Source organism: Zootoca vivipara, chromosome 5, assembly GCF_965207765.1.
Source record: "Zootoca vivipara chromosome 5, rZooViv2.hap1.1, whole genome shotgun sequence".
NCBI classification, from domain to species: Eukaryota; Metazoa; Chordata; class Lepidosauria; order Squamata; family Lacertidae; genus Zootoca; species Zootoca vivipara.
In genome coordinates this window covers 86,620,394-86,641,775 of record NC_142588.1, presented here as the reverse complement: position 1 = coordinate 86,641,775, position 21,382 = coordinate 86,620,394, and the positions used below count along the sequence as shown (strand labels likewise).

Genomic DNA, 21,382 nt, shown 5'->3' with positions numbered 1-21,382 from the left:
AGTTTCCATATCCTGAAAACTGATTTCACTAGTGATAAAGCTACTTTAAAAAACCAAAAACAATTCAGACATCAATGAACTGACAGTAAATTACATGGGGATCAATTAATTCACTTTGTTTGTTTGTTTGTTTGTTTTGCTGCTATGGCAATGAAAAAAGCTAGGGCAATAAACACCGCTGCCAATGTCACTCAGTATGTAATTATATACACAAAATTAAATAATAAGATAACACTAAGATTGAACCACTTCTGAACACAATACTATGCATATTGAAAAACAAACTTTATTGCATTAAGTGCATGTTAATATTTGTGCGTCCAAGGCATTTTCCTTGTCTGAGACAAAGGAGATGATTATTTCCCCCCTCCCTCTCTCCCTGCCTCCAACAACCTTTCCACACTCAGAAGCTGACCAGACTGGCTGTTGACTCTTAAGTTCACTATGGGGGTTGAGACGCTGCCCCACACCGACCCTGCCCCAGAGGGTGGCGGGCTGTCTTATGGGGCACAGGGCTGGCCGAGATCACCCACCACTTTGCTGCCTGCCCTACAGCACCTTGCTGCCTGAGCCAGCTGCCTCAGTGTGCCTAATAGTAGTGCCAGCCCAGTATGTAAGCATCCCTGGCAAGGTTTAATAATTCTAATATATCTCTGCAGTAATTACTGAGTGATAGCTGCCTCAGTGGGAAGAAATGGGAGGTGCCTGGACTACGCCCTGCCAGGCTCGACTGCACAAGAAATCCTCTTTCTGTCTGTCTCTTTTTTCTGTGCTCCTTGGTGGGAGTTATCCCAGGCAGCAAAGGAAAGCTCTTTCTCTTTAATGTCGTTGACGTCAGAGATGCGAAACCATAGCAACTGTCCATCACGTTGGATGAGCACACGAGGAAAGGGGGAAGTGGGAGAGGAACCGCTCCAGTTCAAGCGAGGCTTCGGGGTGGTTGAAATGCACAATGGACGCATTTATTTTGTGACATTCAGAGTGGAGCCTTAAACGGAAAGAAAAGGGAAAGCGGAAAAACAAAAAAGAAGAAAAGAATAAGGAAAAAAACGCAGCAGAGGCGCAGACGGCGACGCACAGGGGGGAATTCGCCAAGTCTTGTGAGTAGATCGTTTTGTAGATAATTGCATTGATTGATTGATTGATTGATGCTGGAACCGCAGTCGATCGCAGAGGCTGCTGCTGCTCTGGCTGCAAAAAGCAGCTGCTCAGGGTCGCCTGAAATAATCGCGTGCATTGCATCGGGAATTGGGGGCTGGGAACCCGAAGTCCGGGTGCACTCCGGATTAAGGGGCAAGCAGCTATTCGCAACCGTTCCCTAGCTAACAAAAGGCTCAGGCATTGCTCAGGCTGCTGCTGCTGCTGCTGCTGCAAAAAAGTGTGGCGACGCCCATTTGTAAAGAAAGACAATTCGGTGTGTGCCGTGTTTTCCCCTCTTTCTCTCCCCCTCCCCACACCAGGGGGAACCCCCTGCATTAATAATGCGAATATCGATCCAGCCCGCGTTTTTCTTTTTGTTGGCGTGCATGCATGCAATGCGCGGCTTCTTTGACTGCAAATGCGCAAAAAAAGCGCCTTCGTTACTCAAGGAGGTGGCGGCGGCGGCGGCTTTTTAAAGGCACACCCAGATAGCCATGATTTCCCCCTCCCACCCCGGGACTTTCTCTGCAACCTCTCGGGTTTCGCGGAAATCCCAGGGGCGGATCAGAGGACAAATGTGGGCGTGACAGTGGCACACTGCCGCAATGAATGGTTGTGGCCAGACTGTATGTTCTTGGTGTCTTCTCACTCCCCCCCCCCCCGATATTATTTCCTGGTTAAAAATGGGGAGGGGGGCTTTAAATTCACAGCCAAATTTACATGTCTCATTGTAATAATGATGATGATGATGATACCGTAGGCGGCTCATTCATTCACACGAGCTTATTGCCTCCCTTTTGCCACTGTATGTGCTGGTGCGTCCTGCTACAACAAGTGGTTAGAATCCATGCCCTGATTCTCCAGAAAATTGTTAGGTTTAGCTTTTTAGCTGGCAAAATGCATTAAAGTAATAATAATAATGACCATTAATGCCACTGTTCATTTTGACCCTTTGACGTAACCTCCACTGTGTCTTGCTAATGTTGCGTTGATAAACACGCTACTTTTCTCAGTCCGTTTTATGCCTCTGATGAACTAGGCTGTTGTGCGGCAATGCCCATATCTCAAACCCTGTTGCGCTTGTATCTTTAAACGTTGAAGAACCCAAACCCCTGCAAAAGGCAATCTTTGCAGGTTTCTTCAAGGCAACCGGTTACCTTTGCTGGATGTGGTCTTCATGCGCCAACGGGTGCTGCACGTAAGGGCTGTTGCAAACGGGTATCTTGGCTGGGTCAGGTCTGCAAGTGGGTGTCCACCGTGTTATATTTGGATCCTCTTTCCTCCTCCTGTCTCTGATAGGCACCACCAGAGCCAGCAATCTCTTTGGTAGGTGCAATGGATGTGGCAGTGGTAGAATGCAGTGCAAGGTTGTGGATTGCGACCACTGTGTGGGAAGTGGGTACTTACATGGAAAGGGGCTTATAGTTCAAAGTGGTGCTTTAGAATTGGGACATTTGTCTCAGGTAAGCTAATGTTGCATCTCTTCAATTTATTGGCACGGATGGGGTTGAGAACCCTGTTCTAGTTTCCAGTGAAAATTATACCTGGAAATCCTCTTTTGCTGTAGATTTCCCCCATTCCCTGCTGCAAGAGTTTTAAACACCCACCGCAGGTACGAAACTGTCCTTGGTGTGTTTTAATTTAAATGTGAGTGCGTAGCCTTCAAAGAAGAGGGATGAAGTTTGCACACTGCGTCTAGTAAGAAGACAAGACTTGTTGCCTGTAGATGCTGGAGACCTAAATAAATAAATGAATTAAATGCAGAGATATGCGTAGACAATATGGTGCCGTTCTCCAAACTACAACCAAACTAGGTACATTGCAGCAGAGGTTCCCTTCTGTATGAGTACCTCATGTCACTCCTAGCATGAGAAAGACAGTTTCCACCATATTGGTTCCTGTGAGTACAGAATGCAAGCGAGGTGGAATTATTAAATTCTCTATTGAAAATTTTTTTGTAATTTTTTTTTGTTGCGCGGTCTTTTGCACTGTACAGGCATAGGAAAGGCGAGGGGACATCTTTTGCTGGATTTGTTGCTGTGACATATATATAGTGTATGTGCATAGCGTTGAACATGCGTGGGCTTCTTTGAACATGGGATCAAGGCCTTAGGAGGCAACTCTTGTGTTGTTAGGCAGTTGTTGTGGGACATCAATACACATTTCGCATAGGGGGTTAACCTGCTTGTCTCAGGAGATAATAATGCCTCCTTTTTTTCTAGCATGGAAATATTTATTCGCTCTGTTATTTTGTTAGAAGCTGAGTAATTCCCTGCTGCAAATCTTAATGCTGGGAGCACTCATGAAAAAACATTTTGTAAGTCTTCCTCCTCGTCTTTTTTTTCTCTTATAAAGTTCCCATAGAAAACGCAACCCTATGCTTTGGATGAACATTCTTCATGTTCACATATTGCATGCATTGGGACTAAACTGCATGTGATGTTAAAATGTGGTACTTGCAGCTGCTTTCATCTTTACAAATGTGTAAATAGTGGCTTTTTGCAGGGGGCGTGGGGGGAGATCAGGAGTGGGATTGCAGTTTGCAGTTTATGTGCTATAGTCCTGATAAAAATCCTCCTCCTAGCTGTGATTTACCCGACACATTTTTTTAAACACTACTTTAAAGTTCTGGTGATTTAACCTTCCATTAACTATTATTTCCATTACATAATTATTATATATTACATTCATTCTGCTCTTCCTTTAAGGAGCTTAGGGTAGTGCATTTGATCTATGAGCCCTCTCTTTATGCTCACAACAACCCTTTGGAGGAGGATAAACTAAGGTTTGGTGTGAATTTGAAGCTGGGTATCTCAAGTCTTTTCCGACACTAGCCATTATTTGGAAAACACACAATCACAACTTGTCAGCTATATGTGTGCTTTCTGGGACTGCATTCCCCTGAATAGAGTGGAACTTTTCCCCACGCAAACGTGCTGGGTTACACTGTAAATGATTTTTGATTAAAGAATTGTTTTCTCTGTAGTTGATTGTAACTGACTTTCTGCCCGGCCAGTGAGGGCTCTGCATAACTCAACATCAGCATGCTCTTACAACCCTGTTAATGTGTAGCTCCAGGCTTAGGGCATATGCTTATTGCTGCTCTTACTGGCTCCATCCTTCATGTTGGACACTGCGTCATCCCTAGTCTCTACCTCTACGCACTGTGTGCAGATCTCTGCAAAGGGGGACACCCATTGGTACACCTCTGTGCATACAGTATTGTGCGGAAACTATGTGCACAGTGTTGTACATAGTTACAGGTAGGTAGCCGTGTTGGTCTGACGTAGTCGAAACAATTTTTTTTATTATTATTATTTTTAAATGCCTTCCAGCAGCACCTTAAAGACCATCCAAGTTTTTATTTTGGTTGGAGCTTTCGTGTGCATGCACACGAAAGCTCCAACCAAAATAAAAACTTAGTTGGTCTTTAAGGTGCTGCTGGAAGGAGTGTTGTACATGTGTAGGCTTCTTTGAACACATCTGCACTCAGAGATCCACAACGCAAAGACCCCATTTTACATGCAGCTCAAATGCCGTACAGAACCCAATCCTAGTTTTGCTTACTCAGAAGTAAGACCCATTTCATTTCAGGAAGGCTTACTTCAAGTACATAGGAGTCCAGCCCCTACGTATGTTTGTTTACAAGAAAAATATTTTTAGATGTTTTGTATATGGTGGTTTTATGGTTTGTAACTTACATTTTGAATAATTGAATAATTTTGAATATTTTTTTTATATGTTGTGTGCTAGAGGGTTAATATCTGTAAGGCAGCTTCATAGGTACAGTACTGAAATAAATGTACCTGCTCATAAGTAGTAAAACCTATTAAATTTAATGTGGCTTATTCCCAAATAAGAGTTTACAACCTTATTCCTGGGTACGGGGGAAGGTAGAGAAATAAATCTCAGTTAATTATGTAAGTTTTAGTTGACAAAATGTATGAAACAAAGTATCTTTGCATATTAAAAAGGTTCTAAAGAAAAAGAAGCACAATGAGTGGCCATTGCAGACGGGGTCTTTTCTGTAGTGGCACCTGGACTATGGAATAGTCTCCCCAGAGAGGCTTGCCTATTGCTTTCTTTACAGTCTTTTTGGCACCAATGAAGATATTTTTATTCACTCGGGCTTTTTTTATTGTGCTTTAAGTCTGGGCTGTATATTGTTTTATGCTGACTCTGTTGTAATGAAGTTGTGTTTTTTTGCTCTCTCTTATTGTTGGTTTTAATTAGTATGCTGTCTTTTAAATATTTTTTCTGTAAGGTATCAAGGAAATATTTATTGAGAGATAAATGGACCTTGGCAGACATCATCTTAACAGATACCTTTCTATTTCTCTCCCACATGGGGAGGGAATACCTTTTCTATTATTGTTGTTGTTTAGTCGTGTCCGACTCTTCGTGACCCCATGGACCATGGCAATCATTATAGTACCTATATTTAAAGCTGTACAGTATATGTATATTCGAATCCCCGCGACAGGGTGAGCTCCCGTTGCTCGGTCCCTGCTCCTGCCAACCTAGCAGTTCGAAAGCACGTCAAAGTGCAAGTAGATAAATAGGTACTGTTACAGCGGGAAGGTAAACGGCGTTTCCGTGTGCTGCTCTGGTTCGCCAGAAGCGCCTTTGTCATGCTGGCCACATGACCTGGAAGCTGTACGCCGGCTCCCTCGGCCAATAACGCGAGATGAGCGCCGCAACCCCAGAGTCTGTCACGACTGGACCCTAATGGTCAGGGGTCCCTTTACCTTTACCTAAATGGGGGGGAGGCATGGGCATAGTCAAGGGGGGAGGGCCAGCAGCCCCTCCAGATCAAGTCAAACAATAGGAATACTTAACTGAGCAATCTTGTTGGTTCTGACCCCCTAACAAAAGTCCTGGCTACGCCCATGGGGGGCGGTCAACAGCACATCAATTGAAGTGTTTTATCTACCAAGGCTGCAAACCTGTGCATTGGGAGGAATCCCCATTGAACGTATAGGATTGTGCTGCAAATGACGTAGCTGTTCTCAGAAGAAAGACCCAGTGACTTAAGTGACACTTGCTTGGCTGTAAGGAAGGAGGCATAGAACCAAATTCTGAGGCTGTATACCAATTGTGGGAATGAGGGAAGCACTCACAGGAACGGGCTATTTCCATCCTTTGGGGGTAGCCCAAGACATTTTAGCCCCTGAGAACCACAAAATGTCGCCCACCCCCTGCCAAGGAAGAAGGGGTGAATGAAGATTTACATCGGGAACAAGGGGAGAATAAAGATCTACCCTGGGATCTACTGCCCCTGTAGATCCCGCTGCCCGAGGTGGTAACCTCACTTTGCCTAATGGCTGGGCTGGCCCTGCCATCCTGCCCAGCTTGTTGTGGGCCTCTAGTTATCCACAATGGGGAAACTGGGCACTGGACTAAAAAGACCTTTGCTTCGGTTTGATCCAGCTGGGCTTTTAATTGCCCTTCTTGCAAACCGTGTATATGCTGGGCCTTTAGGTTGGGCTCACCAAGTGTGGAAAATGCAGCATACAGATGGTGTACTGGTTAGTAGTGGGACTAGGATTTGAGGAGACCGGGGTTCATATCCCCACTTGGCCATGAAAATGCTCCAGGGGGGTGGACTTTGGGGGGCCAGTCACTGTCCCTCACCTAACCTTTGTTGTTGTTGTTACTATAGCACGCCTTCCACTGCTGGGGGCTCAAGGCGGCTTACACCAAACGCGGCCCTACTACCTGTTGTTGCACGCAATACATTTTTAAAAAAACCGCTTGAACTGTTGCATGTTTACTCAGAAGCAAGTCCCGGGGAGATGAATGAGGCTGACTCCCTAGTTAATAAAAAAAACCTCCACAGTCGTGTGTAAGGGTGTGAGGCAGCAGGGAGAGGGCGCACCCCCTCTTCCCCGAAGTTGCGCGCTCCTTTTCCCTTCCTTTCCCCGCTCAAGCCAGCGTGTGGGCTGGCCCATTTAGAACGGTGATGGTTGGTGGAGAAAGGGAAGCCCTCCCGATAACGGAACAAGGAACCTTGGGCGGTTACCACAGGGGCATCGCAGTGACGAGACATTGGGGGAAGAAAAAAGCGGGCGAGGGGAGGGCGGGAGGAAGGAAGGAAGGAAACGGGGCGTGGCCTCTTAGAAAACTTATAGCCGCGGGCGGCGCCCTGATTGGCTACTCCAGCGTCCGAAGGGGCCGGGGAAGAGCGAGCGGCTGACGGGAGCGCGTTGGCCACGCCCCTTCTCTCGCTCTCGGTCCCCGCTCAAGCATTCGGCGTTCGGAGCGCGAGGCCCAGACTGGCCCGGCCCGGCCCTCTTGTCCCTTCGCTTTCTTCTTCCGCCTGCTCGGGGGAAAGAAGAAGGTGGGTGTGCGGCGACCGTCTGCCTTCGCTGCTTCGGGGTTTTCTCTATGAGGGCGAGACACCCCCCCCCCGCGCGCCTCTTTCCCGCCCTTTTCAGTGATTTGCGTCTGGGGCTGGAGGTGGGTAGGGGAGAAGGAAGGAGGACCCCCCCCCCGACACACCGCTATGGGAGGAGCTATGGGGAAAGGGAGCCACCTGGGTGCTTGAGGGCTAGTGGGGGGGCATTGGGAAATTTGTGTTACCTGCCCTCCAGGTACTGCTGGACTACAACTCCCAGCACCCCCTGCGGCCGCCCAGCAATGCCAGGAGGGCTACACGGGCTCATAGGTAGACTTGTGAGGGTCATTAGTCCAGGCTTCCTCAAACTCGGCCCTCCAGATGTTTTGAGACTACAATTCCCATCATCCCTGACCACTGGTCCTGTTAGCTAGGGATCATGGGAGTTGTAGGCCAAAAACATCTGGAGGGCTGAGGTTGAGGAAGCCTGATCTAGTCCAGCCTGATCTAGAATCTTCTGCCCATCGTGGGTCTCGAACCCACAACCCTGAGATCTCATGCTCTACCAGCTGAGCGTTCCATTTTTTTTTACAGCTTCCCAGTCCTTTCCCTCTAGCATGCACACATTGCATGCCTTACAGCCCCGCCCTGTGCATGTTTGCTCAGAAGTCGAACCCATTCAGTCCTATGGAACCTGGACTCTGCAGCCCCTGAAGTGCCTGTGTGGAAATATTAATGGCTAGTGTGCCTTGGAGCGGTTCAGGTTGCTATTCAGTGGCGAAACTGGCTGGGCGGCTTGGACTTGTCTCTCTTGCTTTAACTTTACCTTATGGAGTGGTTGTGAGGTGTAAAGGGTGGGGTATCAATAAATACTTCGTAAGCCTCATTGAATGCTGTAGGGTTAACATCTAAGTAAAATCTACGTTAAGATTAGGATGTTGGTGCCTAGCAAGAGCCTCTTCTGCCTTCCAAATGGCCTAGATTCACTCTTATGGTTATCTTTGTATGATGTAGTTGGTCTGAGAGTGACTCTCTTGTCCTTATGGTGCTGGAAGAGTTGTTGGTCGGCCTTACGCTGTTGGTTGCTATAAGACAACTTCTACTAAAATATCACGTCATTGATACAGAACAGGTTAATAGTCTTCCCCCCCCCAAGCTTTGAGGCATTGTGTTCTTTGAGAGCATTTTGTTTTTATTCTATTGTTGGATGCCTTATCAACTTTTGTGAGCAGAGTGAGCAATTTATTTATTTATTTAAAGTTGGGTTTTGTTGTTGTTTAGTCTTTTAGTCGTGTCCGACACTTCGTGATCCCATGGACCAGAACACGCCAGGCACTCCTGTCTTCCACTGCATCCTGCAGTTTGGTCAGACTCATGTTGGTAGCTTCGAGAACACTGTCCAACCATCTCATCCTCTGTTGTCCCCTTCTCCTTGTGCCCTCCATCTTTCCCAACATCAGGGTCTTTTCCAGGGAGTCTTCTCTTCTCATGAGGTGGCCAAAGTATTGGAGCCTCAGCTTCAGGATCTGTCCTTCCAGTGAGCACTAAGGGCTGATTTCCTTAAGAATGGATAGGTTTGATCTTCTTGCAGTCCATGGGACTCTCAAGAGTCTCCTCCAGCAAGAAAATTAAATAACCTGTTTTACTATTCATTAACCACTTTCCTGGCTCATCCACAGGATTGTGCTCCGATTTTGTCTGGGATAACTTTTGATTCCCATGTTCTCTTCCAGTATTTATAGACTTGTTACCTGTGGATAGAGTGGGTTTCAAAAGATAGCTAAAGGATATTAAGCATGGAGAAGAAGAGAGTGGAAGAGTCAATGTTAAAAAGGCTAATGGGATTATCTTGGTCAAAACTTCTGGGTTTCTCATATCACTGGAAAAAGCTGGGAAGCCCATTACATGACACTTGTGCATTAAAAGTACATCATTTGTTAGTGGGAGGCAGAAAAGCAAATTTCACCTCTGATCTTTTTTTTTTTAAATGGAGTAAAAGTATAGAATTGTGGAGTTGGAGGGGACTACAAGGGACATCTAGTTCAACCCACTGCAATACAGGAATCTTTTGCCCGACGTGGTGCTCAAACCCACGACACTGAGATTAGTAGGTGTAGGCAAAAGAGAGAGGGATAATACACATCTATCATAAGACTTGTTTTATGTGTTTATGGTGGTGTGTAAAGTTTTGCAAAACAGGACGTCTGATTACTAGGCAGAAAAGGTGTTGAAAGTCAGGTGATGTGAACCAACCCGGACCCTGTGCTCTTCATCAGAGGCCCTTCTCCTTGTTTCCTCTCTGACTGAGGTAGAAGGGTGGCAACACAAGAACGCCAACACAGTAGTGGCTCCCCATTTATAGAATGTTGTCCCCAGGGAGTTGTGTCGGGCACCCTCACTATCTGTGATGCAAAGGTTGAATTGGATTGGTTTTTATATATAGTGGTTTCCGTGTGCTGCTCTGGTTTGCCAGAAGCAGCTTTGTCATCCTGGCTACATGACCTGGAAGCTGTACGCCGGCTCCCTCGGCCAATAACGCGAGATGAGCGCCGCAACCGCAGAGTCGGTCATGACTGGACCTAATGGTCAGGGGTCCCTTTACCTTTTTACCTTGGTACTCAAGTGGCTTGGCTCCTGGACAAATCGTCTTCCGAACGCCACAAACCCGGAAGTGAGTGTTCCAGTTTGCGAATGTTTTTTGGAAGCTGAACGTCAGACGTGGCTCTCAATTGATTGCAGGAAGCCAATCGGAAGCTGTGCCTTGATTTTCAAACGGTTTTGGGAGTCGAACGGACTCTGGGAACAGATTAAGTTCTAGAACCAAGGTACCAATCTATATGTTACACCTGTGTTTTAGCTTGTTTTAAACTTGTTTCTACTATTAATTTTTATATGCTACTTTGGGATTTTTTTTGGGTGGTGGTGGTGGTGGAAAAGAGTCTAATAAATACAAAAATAATAAGGTGTAATTGTTGGCAATTGCAAGCTGCCTTTACTTGCAGTAAAACTGGCTGATGGCATAAAGGATATTACTCAACATGAGGAATGGTCAGGCATGGGGTGTTGACATATCAAATCTTGGATATGGTGTCTCACAAAATCTCATTATCTCTGGTGTGTTAGGAGGGAAATTGGTATGCACATTTAGTAATGGCTTGGTATTGCACTTAATAGATTTAAGAGTATATGCTGGGTAGCAAATGATGAGTTACGACTAACACTTGGTTTTCTAAATCATCCAAAGCCATCATATTGGACAATAGTACAAATTGGGGGTCTGAAAAGGCTTAAGATACCTGATCTAAGAGAAAGGAGTCCTCCTTGGTACGGTGAGTGATCTGGGAGTACCATATACTGTACAAATAAGGACTCCTTTCTATTAGATGAAACTACCTGTATTTTATATTTTCTGCTTATATCTTAGTGGGAATCCCCCTGTTTAGGGATAAACCTCTTTCTCTTTATATGACTAGGACCTTAGTGGAAAACATGCTTTGCAACTGAGGGGTTTATTGATGAGTCCTGGGATGACAGCCAAAAGAAAAGGACAAGGACATAGTCATGGAAAACTAGGAGGAGGAAAGAGTAGAACAGTCTGGAGGGAACCATACAGTCTGGGAATGGGAACCATACTGAAGCAGAACAGAATAACACATGTTTTAAGGAGAGTGGTGGATGTGAGTTTTCTGACTTTAAGCTAACACATCCTGTCAGTGAGAACAGGTAGGATGAGCCTTGCTTACGCAGAGGATTTGTAGTTATCTCTACACTCGGCGGGATGATGGTGGTGCATGGTATCTCATGCTTTCTGCCTAATTCTGAGTTCATGGATTTGGGACCATGATATGCTATTGTCAATAGCTTTAAGGAAGTGTGCAGTTTGTGGACTTAGACTTCTTTCCCCCATCAGATTATGGAGGAGAGGTTAAAGGTGAAGGACCCCTGGACGGTTAAGTCCAGCCAAAGCCGACAATGGGGTGCGGTGCTCATCTTGCTTTCCAGGCCAAGGGAGCCAGCGTTGGTCCACAGACAGCTTTCTGGGTCATGTGGCCAGCATGACTAAATTGCTACTGGTGCATGGAGGACCATGATGAGTTTCAGAGCGCAGCGGTACCTATTTATCGACTTGCACTGGTATGGTTTCGAACTGCTAGGTTGGCAGAAGATGAGACAGAGCAACAGGAGCTCACCCCGTCACGCAGATTTGAACTGCTGGCCTTCTGATTGGCAAGCTGAAGAGGCTCGGTGGTTTAGACCACAGCGCCACCTGCATCCCCTTATGGAGGAGAAAGGTGCCACTATCTAAAACATAGTAACTTACCAGCTGCAGGTTGTGAGATTTTCCTTTTTTATTGTTATTGAAATATGGAGATGTAGTCCTTGGAAACATTATTTTGCATTGTTTGTGAGAATGATAGGGTTTCCTTCTTTTCCTATGACCTCTGTATACTACTGATTGACTTGTTTTATTTTGACTTTCTTGTTGCTTGGAAGGCATGATTAGCAACTATTATTTTTTATCTTTTTGTGGGCATACCTTAACATTTCTAGACAACGCAACAAGTTGTATAGTTGTTGCTTGTTTATTGTACAAGATCCAGACATCTTTCAGATAAGCACTTAGTTTCAGGGTTATCCCACTATTTTTCCAGAACTATAATATTGTTGCTACCAAAATGCAGTTTTAGTGCTATAACAAGGCTGCACAATTAATTGTCAGAGGTGTCCACTGAATAGTTACTGCCTGTAATAAGCAACACAGTTCTGTCCTCTTGCCTCTCCCTGCCCTCCACACTTACAGTGTCCTGACTTAGTCAACTTTCAAAGAGGACAATTAGTGAAGAGGTAGACCAGGCATCCCCAAACTACGGCCCTCCAGATATTTTGGCCTACAACTCCCATGATCCCTAGCTAACAAGACCAGTGGTTGGGGAAGATGGGAAATGTAGTCCAAAACATCTGGAGGGCCGAAGTTTGGGGATGCCTGTGGTAGACTAATCTCACTGCAAAGTCTGGAGGAGACTGTTGTTGGTTTCTTTAGCAGGGCTTGCAGCTGAAATCAACAAGGGGCTCCTCTACCCTTTGCCTTGAAATTAGACAATTTCAGCTCCTGTACCAGTCCCCTCTAGGCTCTTCCTGTGCCGTTGCTTGCTATAAGGTTCTACATAAAAAGATAATAACCATGCCTTGTTGTTGTTGTTGTTTAGTCGTTTAGTCGTGTCCGACTCTTCGTGACCCCATGGACCAGAGCACGCCAGGCACTCCTGTCTTGCACTGCCTCCCGCAGTTTGGTCAAACTCATGTTCGTAGCTTCGAGAACACTGTCCAACCATCTCGTCCTCTGTCGTCCCCTTCTCCTAGTGCCCTCAATCTTTCCCAACATCAGGGTCTTTTCCAAGGAGTCTTCTCTTCTCATGAGGTGGCCAAAGTATTGGAGCCTCAGCTTCAGGATCTGTCCTTCCAGTGAGCACTCAGGGCTGATTTCCTTAAGAATGGATAGGTTTGATCTTCTTGCAGTCCATGGGACTCTCAAGAGTCTCCTCCAGCACCATAATTCAAAAGCACCATAATTCAAAAGCATCCAGCACCATAATTCAAAAGCATCAATTCCCTTCATGGATCATTGCCTTGTCGTGGCGAAGGGGCTTGAATAACTCAAAGAAGCTATGAGCTATGTCATGCAGGGCCACCCAAGATGGACAGGTCATAGTGGAGAGTTTTGACTAAACGTGATCCACCTGGAGAAGGAACTGGCAAGCCACTCCAGTATCCCTGCCAAGAAAACTCCATGGACAAAGACAACAGGCATATAAAAGTTATGACGCTGGAAGATGAGCCCTCAGGTCGGAAGGCGTCCAACATGCTACTGAGGAAGAGCGGAGGACAAGTACAAGTAGATTCAGAGCTGATGAAGCGGCTGGGCCAAAGCCGAAAGGTCGCTCAGTTGCGGATATGCCTGGAAGTGAAAGGAAAGTCCGATGCTGTAAAGAAAAATATTGCATAGGAACCTGAAATGTAAGCTGGATGTGGTCAAAAACCATGCCTTAAGAAGCCATATGTTCTGGTGTTTTCTGTTGGAACGTTGTAGGAATCACATAATCACTGAGAGTTTCCTTAATATCGTTGCTTTGAAATGGGGTTTAATGAATGAAATGGGAATTGGCCATAGTCCTAATTATGCTTGTCTAAACTTCCACTCCTTTAAACTGATTCAGCTTAAATCAGTTGATTTGGCAAAGATTTTCTGTGGTGAAGGTACATATTTTCTCGTTACAGGTTGATTATAATTACATGTGGTCTCCCCCTTCCTCTTCCCAGATCTATCTCACACTTCATAAGCCCCTGTTACATATTTGGCTTCAGCTGGTTGAGTCTTTTGCTGCCTGGTGTTGCCACACTCAGCCTCTTGCCAGACCTGCTGTGTCCAGACAAGCTCCTGCAGTGTCCCTCTAGTTTCAAAAGAGGCATAACAAAAGGAACATCTGCTCATCACAGCGCTCCATTAGATATTGTGGAATGGTGCAAAAATCTCTAGTGTTTGCTGCAATCATGGTTCATTGGGAAGATTTATGTACAGTAGCGCTGCCGTGGCTACCTGCCAATCAGTTTATGGTACAGCAGGGCTCAATTTATCAATAGGAATGGACTGGAAATGAGAGAAGAAAAGAGATAAATGAATATTCAAATACTGGAACCGGTCTCCAGTAAGGGATGTTACGAAACAGTGTATGGGTTACTTAAATTAGTATGGTATAGTGTAATTGGCAGAGTTGGGGAAAAGCTTAGGTGTTGTTGCCAATTCATTTTAAAGGAGTTGAAATTGTTTCTGAAAAAACCACAATCCATGTATCTTTCTTCCTTAACAATAACATGAGGCTTAATTATAATGGTCTGTTTACAGGGTTAGAAAATAAGAATATAAGAAAAGCCCTAGTCTTCTTAGATTAAATTTCGTTGGAATTGTGCCAGTTAAATTGAAAGGAAGTTTGATGGTGGCAGTGCTTGTTGATGTACACGTGCGAGTGTACACATTGGAACAGCTTGATCTTAAGTGCTTTTCCATGGAAGAGAATCTTGCTTTGTTTGGAGTTTCTGCTGTTGGAGTGTACTAGGGCCAGGACAGCAGGGCAGTTTTATCTCTCTGGAGCTTTTTATTTATTTTTTTCAGTTGTTTGGACTTCATACACTTTAAGACTAAGCTGAGCCTTGAAAAGTGAGCATTGCTGTTTGAAGAAGCCATAATAGAGGAAGTGTTGTTAAGTCAAAATGTACTGCATGTCTGCGCTTCATTGCAAATTAACATCTCTACTGCATTTATTTATCTACCTATCGTATATTTCACCTACAGCACCTGCAAGACGTTCAATCAGATGATAGATTGAGTATCTGGGGGATGATCGGTTTGGCAGTCCGTGGAAGCGAAGTGCATTTTTCATTCTCCCATGTCTAAAATTCATTTCAAGACTCTTTATTCCTATACTACTTTGAACGATCATGTGATCTTGCTTTGATGCAGTTCTGCCCCATTTAAAGGAATGGAAGTTTTGCTGTGTGACTTCAGTGGCAAGTGTCTTATATCCATTCTGTTTCCCTGCCGTGTGAAATAAATAATCATGTTGAATTACTCCATGGTAGTCTTGGTAATTCTGCTGGTAGTTCTATTTTTGCTAGGAGTCATGTCTAGGGTTTGCAGCCATAATCCACAATGTACATGTGACTGTTGGGCATGGAGGCCCAATCCATTGTTCACTTTTAACAGTCTTGATACTTAAATTGAACTAGCAAGTTTTTGGCTAAGGCAGGCTTCCTCAACCTCATTCCGCCAGATGTTTTTGGCCTACAAATCCCATGATCTGTAGTTAGCAGGACCAGTGGTCAGGGATGATGAGAATTGTAGTCTCAAAACATCTGGAGGGCCGAGGTTTTAGGTTTTACTAATATAAAGTCTGCGATTCTGCTTTAGGTGTGTATAAAGGCTTCAGCATGTCAAGTGGATATTTTTTTTTTTACTTTGTTCATTTTGATATCGGACTTCCATGCCATAACACAAACAACCTTTGAAACTCCTCTTGATTTCTGAACAGGTTTGCTATATGAAATGCTGTTAAGGGAGCAAGCTTCTGAAGCTCCTGCAGTCACTTTATACAAAGTGCTGCGTCTGAACATTTATACATCCCCAATGTTGTGGTACCATTCGATATCATGCGTCCTTCCCATCCAATAACATTGTGCTTATGATTCAGCACTGTGGAGGTTTATCAGACTTGGTGTCTGCCCTCGTCCCATAGATAGAATATGTGTTTGTGACAAAATCTGTTGGGTTCAAACTCTTGACTAGATAGTTTATTGTTATCTTCAGCTGCCTTGGGAGAACTTTGAGTCATGTTGCTGTTTATACCAGTAAGATTTTTTCCTTGTCATGTTTTAACTGTGATTCATTTGAAGATGACTTACAGACCTGGAAATAGAAAGATACATAGCATCCACTTGTCTTCTTGAGTTTCGATGATGATGGTGATGATGATTTTTATATTGCCTTTCATCCATCCAAAGATCACAGGGTGGTTCACAACATAAAAATACTGTACAAAAAAAGAACACAAAATACATAATACAGGCAACTCCTCACCCAGGCAGGGGTTACACTCCCCCCCTAACAAAATGCACATAAGTTGGGGGGCTATTTCCTGGCACCTCAAGTATACACAGTTGCCCATGTGTCAATCTCAGGTAAGGGGAACTGGATGCTTGTAATAATAAAATCAAACCAACAAACCAATAAGCCCTCTCTCATAAACACAATTGAAAGGGCATAGAATGTTTAATCAGCCAATGGCCTAGTTATTGAGAAACATTTCTGCCTGCCATCTAAAGATACTTAATGAAGGCGTCAGGTGAGCCTCTCTGGGGAGAGCATTCCACAAACGGGGAGCTGCTGCAGAAAAGACCTGTTCTTGTGCTGCCGCCCTCCGCACCTTTCATGGAGGAGGCACACGAGGAAGGTCCAGGTCGGTTGATATGGGGAGAGGCACTCCTTGAGGTATTGCAGTCTAAATGGGTATGTTGTCTCTTCCAGTTCAGTGCCCTTTGTAAATGTTAATATTTTACTTATATCTGCTAAAACATAGTCTGAAAAACCAGTCTGAAAAGACAATTTTCCAGAACAGATCACAATTTGATTTTTTGTTTTTGTTTGGTAGAATAAATTATTAGCCCACTGCAGGTCTAATGTCTTCATTGGTTAGGCTTGCACTTTTTCCCACTTCTGCACAATTTCCCTTCTCCTCTTCATTTAACATTATGTCTGCATCACCACTACCTGTGGTCCCAGTCTTAACACCGAAGCTGTTTTGCAAATCCTGGTTAAGTAGAACCTGGATAGTATAAACCAGGGGTGGCCAACTTCCAAGAGACTGCGATCTACTCACAGAGTTCAAAACTGGGGGTTCAGGTCAAAGTTGTTGAGCTTTTTTAGGAAGGAAAGCCCTGTTTTGGGGGGTTCACGTAAAAGTTGTTGAGCTTCTTTATGGAAGAAGGAAAGTAACATTGAGCTTTTTTTAGGAAGGAAAGCCCTGTTTTTGGTGGTTCAGGTCATTTTAGGGGTGCAGGGCAAAGATGTTGAGGGTTTTTTTTAGGGGAGCCAAAGTTTTTTAGCTTATTTGGGGGGAGCCACTGATCTACCGATGATCTACCACAGATATCCAGTGATCTACCGGTAGTTCCCGATCTACCTGTTGGACATGCCTGGTATAAACCATCATTAGAGTGTGTAGGTGTCATGTTAATTCAATTTCAATTTCATTGAATTCTACAATATACGGTACTCTATGGGTTGTTAGTGGAAGGGTATAACCTCTGGTTGGGGACATGTCATGTTCCTTCTGGGGTAGTTTGTCCACCTTTGGTCCCCACTCTGAACTCAGCTCTCACCTATGGCTCCTGGATGCTGTTAGCATGTGACAGCGGCCACACCCCAGGAAATGGCTTTGACTGGCCAGCTAACTCAGGTGAGGGTAGATAATGGGTCTCTGAAACCCTCAATGAGTTAGGGACTTCCCCTACATGTGAAGGCGGGCTCCGGTGGATTGAGCAGATAAAACCACTAGTGGGTCCATTGGTTAAGAAGGTGGTTGCTTCATGTGCCGTAGAGGGAAATAAGGGGCAGATTGGGCTCAACTTCAGGAGTAAACCCTGAGGAAAAATCAGTATCAGTAAATTGTTTTAACTCCTTTTACTATTCTAGGGAGCGTATGTTGGAAGGGTGGGTAAGAAATCTAATGATAAAGATAATGATGCACAGTCATTATAAAGTTGTATCTTCTAACAAAGCTTTTTTTAAAAAATAAAAAATAAATAAGCAGTCCAGTTTGAAGTCAACCATGGTTGCGTTTTGGGAAGTTATATCAAATTAGGTGTTAGCACCGAGAGCAATGACTGTTAATTGTTTTTGGGTGATCAATGGTGTATAAAAAGGCAAGGGTTCTATATCCCTCTTTGTGCTCTCTGAGATGTTACAGCTGTGCACTAAATGTCACAGCTGCATGATGATGCAAGCTGTCTTAATGTGTTCTTTAAGTGCCAGAGCTGTGCTGGCCGAGGAAAGCTTTGAGGTGCATCAGCAATGAAGCTGATACTTTTTTACAAAATGGCTATAACACCAGTAGTGCACTTCTCCCTTTCAGCTGTGAGCCTTGTACTGTTGAATAAATTCCCGCCAATCAAGTTGCCCAAGAATGTTGTTTTGCCCAAGTCACACAGAAGATAAGTGTTTGATAAGAGAGCCTACCATGCAACACTGCACCCAGATTTCAAGTCAAAATGGCAGTGTTTGTGTGGGCACCAAACAGCAGGAATCTAAGGCTGATGATCTTGTAGTTACTGCAAGGTACATTTTGGACCCTTGAGCATTCTGATTTCTACTTTCTCAACCTCTTGGATCTTGGCTGTATCGTATGTGAGCAGAAAGCAAGCTTCTGCAGTAGCTCTTTTCCCCGTCAGCCTCTACAGAAGCATCATGGGCTGTGTTGTCCCAGGATGCAGTGGGTGGGGCGTGGAATTGGGTGAAAGAATCTAGTCTTCCACTGATTCTTGGTTGTTATACTATGATGAGTTAAAGCAGTCTGTGCTTTTGTAGTAGATCTGCTATGGCACATGTTGCTGCAGAACCCTTTTGAAAATGTGCACAGTATTTTCAACCTTAGAAGATCAAGGACACACCTAGGCCTGTTTCCTGTGCTTATTTTCTGAAGAAACAAAAGGACTTGTGAAACAATAAAAGATTTCTTTAACACTTCAACTGTGTAAAAATGCTTGTTTAGAATTCTGATATTGTTAGGAAACCGCAGCAGTAACCACAACTTGTAGTAAACAGCCTCTGTAGTGAAGTATCTGTACCTTGTATTAATTGCGAATTAGTCTAATTAACATTAGGATCATACATTTCTTTTTACTTGTTCATGCTGCTGATGCTGCTGGTTTGCATCATGTGTGACTGTTGAGAGAATGGCTTAGTTGTCAAACAAATCTGTTCCTGAACGCCGCAAACCCAGAAGTAAGTTTGTGAACATTTTTCGGAAGCTGAATATCTGACGCGGCTTCCATGGCTTCCAATTGAGTGCAGGAAGCTCCTGCAGCCAATCGGAAGCTGCGCCTAGGTTTTTGAACGGTTTCGGGAGTCAAACGGACTCCTGGAATGGATTACGTTCGAGAACCAAGGTAACACTGTTATTTGCTTTGAATACCCCATGCCATTTTAGGGTAAGTATTGTGGTTTGTGTGTGTGTGTGTGTGTGCGTGTGTGTGTGTGTGTGTGAAATGAAAGCTGATTTAAGCTTGATTTTTGTCTGTGCTTTAATATGCCTACCTTTTGGTGAAACATTCAACCACTTTCTTTGGATAGTTTGGTCATTTTGAAATGGGGGAGGATAAAAGCACATCTTTAAGAATATTTTTTAAATGTGACCTAAGTTGCTTCCCCCTGCCCCATTTTAATTTGAAATTAGAGTAATAGTGTCTTGCTGAAACGAAACAGATTTTTAAAAGCAGGGTTAAGTCCAAAAGATAGGACAATTAAGGGAGGACTTGATAGGGTTCCTAAAATTGTACATTGGTATGGAGAAAACTGGATACAGACAAATGTTTTCTTCCTTTCTCATATACGCTAAGGGCAGGCAAAATATAATAATACGTAGTACATAATTGCATATGTAGCTTGGTTGTTGCAAGGTGTGGTGATGCCATTTAAAAAGGGATTGATACATTCATGAAGGATGGGTCTGTCGTTGTCAATAAGGATGACCGAAAGGAACCCCCATGTTCACATGCCCCCTAACTACGTAATATTCATAAGCATCCTATGACTGCAGGAAATAGCTCTTGCCTTCATCCCTGCTCATGGTCTTCTCAGAAGCATGTAGTGAGATAATGGTATGAAAATTTGAATTTTTTATTACCGATAGAGTAAAAGTTCTGTAAATGGATGTTTTTAATTCATATTTGTATTTTATGTACTATACATGTAAACCACCATTGACTGGACGATCCCTGTTAAACACAGGATGTATATATTCTACAACTCCACATGATGGCAAAAAAATGCAGGATGATCTTAGGTTTCCTCCATTTCACACTATGCACATTAAAAATTTTGCTTCCTCTCTTTCCTGGGCACATGTCTGAAATTCAAGGAAGTCATTAGAAGAGCAAACAGCTACTTTCAATAGGTTGGGGTAGATAATAGTATGAATTGAGCTCTACCACACTCATCATTGCTGAGGATGACATAGACGCAAAGCTTGGAGTTGGTTTCACTTTGTTCAAACCTTTTAATGGGAATTCTTTCCATTATGCTGCAAAGTGTGGCCTTGCTTCCCTTAAACAAGAATTGGGTGTGGAGGTATTTTATATTTTGTGCTTTTCAAGAAGCACAAGATAAGTTATTTTTCAGTGTTTGTCATGTGGATATGTTTGCGAATCTGAATTCACCACCCCTTTGCTCCCTCCCTTCCTGGGAAAGATCTCTCCACGTTCAAGCAGCTAATGCATTCACTGCAATATGGCATTGTTAGGTGAATAAAGAGCTGCTTTTAAGGTAATTAAATTTTCACCTCGGTGCCTAATGAGGCTGAAGCATCTTTTGAAAGCTTTGAGCCGCATCAATTTGCTGCTTCCAGAGATATCCATGGTACATATAAATAATATAAAGAGAATGAAATAAAAGTTATGTTGTTCTGCTTGTTAAGAACATAAAATGTGAAATGCGAGCAAAAGCCCTCTTTGGGGGTAATGAGTTACAGTACTGTATTTTAAGCCTGCGAAGAAAGGACTCATTGGGCAAAAATACTGTTCCTATGGCCAAAACGTTATCCTTGGGCTTCCAGTATCTTTGCTTGTTTCCTGTTCAGAATGCATGGCTGCCTTATTTGACTGTGTTGCACCTGTCCTGTGTCTTGTGAGTTAGAACTGAGGAAGGAGGAATGCTTGTATCTTTCCCATCATCTTTGTCTTTCCCTTGCTGCGGTTAATGAGCAAGGGATTCCCTAGTTGCAATTGCATCTTGGCCCTGAACTTGCAAGGTGGCCTTGGGCAGACCAATATTCTCTTCTGCCACTTCCCCAGCCCACCCAACCTTCCCTTCTCCGACAGGAGGGCAATCCAGACTTCCTTGTTTGGGGCTGCTGTAAGGATTACCGAGACAATGCATGCAAAACGCTAGGCACCTGAAATGTATTCGATGAATGCCAGGTGTTGTGGGGGTATTGTAACGTATCCCAAGCAGAAGTGGTGAAAGGGATGAAGGGCCCTAATAAAAAAATCCAGTCAATTCAGTAAGGTGTCTTTTTGTCTCTTGTGATGTGTTGGGAGTTGGAGGCGATATTATTTTCTTTATCCCCCCCCCTCTTTGTT

The 21,382-nt window shown here is 44.1% G+C and overlaps 1 protein-coding gene across 2 annotated transcripts in view; it reads left to right on the top strand.

The window, feature by feature from the left end:
• The first annotated feature begins 866 nt into the window (after window positions 1-866).
• GNB4 (G protein subunit beta 4) overlaps window positions 867-21,382 on the top strand; it is a 36,348-nt gene continuing 15,832 nt past the window's right edge. Inside the window, exon 1 of one of the 2 annotated variants that reach the window (XM_088669212.1) lies at window positions 867-1,100. The gene's annotated coding sequence lies outside the window, so the exon portion shown is untranslated. Of the gene's footprint in view, window positions 1,101-7,324; window positions 7,481-21,382 lie in introns of those variants that run through there. The other variant, XM_035134154.3, reaches the window with a different exon arrangement.